Source organism: Aricia agestis, chromosome 12 (genome assembly GCF_905147365.1).
Source record: "Aricia agestis chromosome 12, ilAriAges1.1, whole genome shotgun sequence".
Lineage (NCBI taxonomy): Eukaryota > Metazoa > Arthropoda > Insecta > Lepidoptera > Lycaenidae > Aricia > Aricia agestis.
Genome location: NC_056417.1, coordinates 469,986 through 475,336, shown reverse-complemented (window position 1 = coordinate 475,336; position 5,351 = coordinate 469,986).

The following is a 5,351-nucleotide window of genomic DNA, read 5'->3' as shown; positions in this document are numbered from 1 at the left end:
CGTACGTTGTTAGTTTGTTACGTACACGTATAAACTGTACAGTGTACCCAAATACACATGTGTGTGTGTTTTAGTGACTGTCCGCACTCTGCACTGCGAATTGTTAATCGCGTGAATATTTTCATATAAAGGACTATGAGAAGAAACGTTCCCCTTCCCACCCACCAACAGAGCAGAAACAGGTGTCATTCGAAAGATCTACTAGAATAAAGAATTTTTTACAATGGCGACATCTGTCAAATACGTGGGGTTACAGTGCAATTCCATCAAACTTGGCGCGGCGTCGTCATCGTGCCATGACACTACGCCGCCACCCTGACACGGTGCAACGCCGCACAGTGTCCCGGTGACACGAACGGTGCACCGCGCGCCCCTATTCAGGGTGAAACTTCCGAAAAATGGCGTTCCAAACTTAAACGAGGCATGTGAAATACCTATCAAACAAAGTCGCGTAGTGGAAATATTGTCAGATTTCAATCAATGGGCCACGGGGCGGCGCACTGTTCGTGGCACCGGAAGTCGGAACACGCGTCACGTGTTACGGTGGCGGCATCGTATCTCACGGTGACGATGCCGCGCCGTGTTTGATGGTGACGCGGCCTTAAGTTTTATATATATATATTGTTTTTATTTTATTTTTTCTCTTTTACATACGCATTACGCATTTCCTTAATGTGCAAATAAATTGTGTTAAAATGTGGAGATCATATTAATATCTATATCTTCATATTAATATCTGCCTTCAATTAAATCGTCATTTGTTTGTACATGAAATTAAAAACCAGCACAGTGCGTATCGGGTCACGCGCAATATAGGGCTCTGTAGTACCGCTAGTTTTTGATAATTTTTGTATGGTCAATGAATGTATATTTGTAACGTGTTTTTCACTACCAACAATACCATCTCAGTTATGTTCAAAGGAATTTGAACGAAAAGTTTCTTTATACTTCTTCGAATACATTTTTTTAAGTTGATCTACTATAATTACTCAATTACTTATTTATGAAGTTTTCTTAGCCGTGATAGTTTTCCTTTAAAGTCAGCATAATATCTCCTACGAATATTTCCACATTTCCAGAAGCAACCTGAGCTAAACAGCTAAACCAGACCTGAGCTAAAACAATTTGAGCTAGTGGAAAGGGGGACACTGGACTCTTAACGATTTTTTCACTTTAAAACTTCATATTTCACAAGTGGATCCCTAAATCGGAAAATGATCTTTGAATACTCTGAATAGATTTTTAAAAACGTACCCAACGACACCCCACACGATAGGATGGACGCGGAAAAAAAATCACCCCCGCTTGATGTGTATGGGGAGGTACCGTAAAAAAAAGATTTTATATACCATTTTGTCGCCATCATTAAGATAATATGCATACATGCCGAATTACAGCTTTGTAGGCCCTATTGTCTCTGAGACTAAAACCGCGGACATACAGACAGACACACAGACGGATGGACAGACCGAAACTATAAGGGTTCCTTGTTGACTGATATGCTGTTTGTTTGTAGAAAAAAGTTGTGTTTTTGTTCAAAAATAAACACCGTTTTTTTGGAGAAAAGTTTATTTTTTTAATAAACCCCATTGATTTTGAAACTGACACTGATACTTAAGACTTTTCTGGGTCCCAGTGAACAAATCGAGACGCATCCCATGACTGTTGAAGGGTGGGGACGGGGACCATACAAAATCCCCCATAGGCCAAAGCGTAATTTTTATCGCAAGTGCGGATATTCTTATAACATTCAATGTGTTACAGAAATGCAAGAAAAATCCGCGCAATAAAAATTTGCACAGCGCACTGCGGGCAGTCCCTTAATTCAAATTGAAATTCAAATCATTTAATTCGGGCATCAGACCTGAGGCCCATATAACAAATACCTTAAATCTAACATATATAAATAAAATTGGAGTGTCTGTTTTTAATATTAAAATAACCGTTTTTTACTACATGCATAAGAATATTTAGACGGTACTTACACCAAAATAACAATTTTTAGAATTTTTGTCTGTCTGTATGTCTGTCTGTTTGTTCCGGCTAATCTCCGAAATGGCTGGACCGATTTTGACGGTACATTTATTGGCAGATAGCGGATGTAATAAGGAGTAACTTAGGCTACTTCTTAACCGACTTCCAAAAAGGAGGAGGACATATTTTTACTTTTTATTTTTTACCTATGTATTTTACATTTTGTTGACGCGGACGAAGTCGCGGGTAACAGCTAGTCTATATATATAAAACTCAAAGGTGACTGACTGATTGACATAGTGATCTATCAACGCACAGCCCAAACCACTGGATGGATCGGGCTGAAATTTGGCATGCAGGTAGATGTTATGACGTAGGCATCCGCTAAGAAAGGATTTTGATAAATTCCAACCCCAAGGGGTTCAAATAGGGAATGAAAGTTTGTATATAATAATACTTCTTAGCGCGAGCGAAGCCGCGGACAAAAGCTCGTTATATAATAAATACCTTAAAACTAACATACATATTTTATATATACTTAAAAAACTAACACTGTCACATTTTGCCGGCGACGTGACTCGCTTCGTTTCCCCCGGAACCTCCGGTAGACTACATCCATCGGCCAGAACTCCGGCGCCTCGAAAGTCGACAGAAGATTCGTCGGTACTCTCACCACAAAGGAGCTAAAAATAACCTTGTGGCGAGACTGCAGACGCTCGACCCTCAGGCGCAGTGTCGTCTTCTTCTGGATGTAGTCCACGACGTCTTCGACCTCCATGGACCAGTGCAGGCGGGATATGTACAGGGGCGTCGCGGGGACCTCGCTCCGCAGACGCAGCTCAGGTACATAGGGCGCGGTGCCGCGATGGTTGCGGGCGGCGGTTAATGTCTACAAAGGCTGTAAGGGTGTGTGCGTTCATATCAACACACAATCAATATGAATTTTATGTAGCTCTCTACATTGTATACATATTTTTAAATATTTTTTTAAGTATTTTTTTACTTATATGATTATGAGTACCTACTACCAATTAGGGTACTTAATAAAAATAAAATATGTTAAAAAATTTGTGTAACACTATACGATTAATAAAAGCAAAACAACCCGAGATATCTTATTGAATACTAGCTATCTCGGTAAACGTTGTTTTGCCTTAAAATTATTTTCCCTGTTTTCCTGCTTTTCTCTTGAAGTTTTTTCTGATATTTTTTTCTATAGATCTCACGGAGCCCGAGACCTTTCCAACGAATGCAAAACCATGGAAATCGGTTCGTGCGTTCTGGAGTTATAGCGTCAGGGAGGAAAACCTGACTTATTTTTATAAATTAGACAATATAATAATTATTACAGCTGCGTAATAATTATTAGGAACTTATTACAATAGCACATCTTCCGCGTATGAACTCTTGTGGGGTTCCAACTGATGAATGATTTTTTTAGCAAATTATCGTGATCGATGTGCCAATTTGGTCACACTGGCGCATCAATTTGGTCGATTTTGAATGTTGTGTTTGCATTAAGATCAAGATCAATTGAAACTGAGTTTTAAGTCAAAAAAAGTAATTTTGAATTCCTCCCGAGCATTAGATTTGAACGCGCGCCTACGCGCTACGTACTGCGTAGAAAGCGAAATTGGCGATTTTATAATTCAGTTATAAAATGCATAGACTAATTTTCACATTTTAATAACATAATGTAAAATTCTATTACCGAGGGGCTAGACTAGCGGAATTTGAAAATCTTGAATAACGCCTATTGATTTGTCCTTTAACATAGTATTTTTTATTTATATACTAGCTATTGCCCGCGACTTCATCCGCGTCAGCAAAATGTGATAACAAAGATAATAAAACAGAAAAAAATCCCCTTTTTAAGGTTCTTTTATAAAAAAAGTTACTTATATACTTATATCTTCCTCCTTTTCGGAAGTCGGGTAAAAAGTAGCCTAAGTTATTCCTTACTACATCAGCTATGTGCCTAAAAAAGTCCCGTCAAAATCGCTCCAGCCATTTCAGAGATAAGCCGGAACAAACAGACAGACAGACATACAGACAAAAATTGTAAAAAATGTTGTTTTGGTGTCTGTACCCTATATACATTCATTTGCATTTAGTAAAAAACGGTTCTTTCAATATTACAAACAGACACTCCAATTTTATTTATATGTATTATATATATAAATAAAATTGGAGTGTCTGTTATCATCAGTCAGTCAAGGTGAAACGACGCGAGCCCTCACAAAGCTCGGCTCTTAGAATAAAAACAATAATTACGTCTAATGTCATTATTGTATAATTACAAATAATTAAATATCTAAGTGCTCAAATTATTAACAATATATTTTACGTTAACCTAAGAAAATATACAGACTGATTACCTATACAAAAAGAAAAATTGAAAATATCAAATAAGCGCCATCTATACGAAGCTAGTTTAAACATTCCGTGGTAACTACTTATTAGTACTTTGCTCGGCTAGCATCTAGATGTCGCCTTTTTCTATGGGTTTACTACTCAACACTAGATGTCATCATATTTGGTCGTCTAGTAATTCCGTTATTTGTCACTAGATGACTCTGTAACAATCAAAATTGAATACTTTAGGGCAGTTTATCGACGTCATAACCTTTTTTTTGTACGAGCCACAAACACACTTAATAATATTATGGTCTTGGTATCCCAGGCCGCTGCCAATACTGCCAATATTCAAAATGAACAACTTCACACGGACTACTGGAAAAGTCCCGACGGGAGATAAATTATTTTAAATTTACACAATCAGAACATTTTGACGTTTGTCCGTCAACTGTCTATGAATCAATTTCTTCGTTGGTACATACTTATACTGACTGCAAGACTACTTCTACTCGTAAAACCACTTAGGGTGGGTTGCACCAACTTACTTTAACTATAACTATTGTAAACATAACAAAATTTCAAATGAACACTCAAATCCCTAGAAAGTCTGGCCGTCACTGGCTCTTGGGTTATAAATTATGATGTATAGTGCATCAAGAAAGTAAAGAAATTAAAAAAAAAAGTGTCAACATCGTTGTGTCATCCCTTTCAATCAACCTAAGAAAAAAGGGATGACACTACGATGTGGCCACTTTTTAAATCATAATTTATAACCCAAGAGCCAGTAACGGCCAGACTTTCGGTTCGGTTTCGGTCGCGGTAACTTTAGGAGGTATCCAATTTTGAAGGTCTACCTGACCTTCGATAAAGTATAAAGCTATTTTTTTTAATCCTATTTTCTTTGGGCCGCAGGAATCTGGTCATCCACTTCAGGATATTTTGACAGTCGCTTCCCACTGCCAGACACCCCTAAAGGGCCTAAACTCTAAAGTATTTTGTACCTATTAGCTCTTAATGTA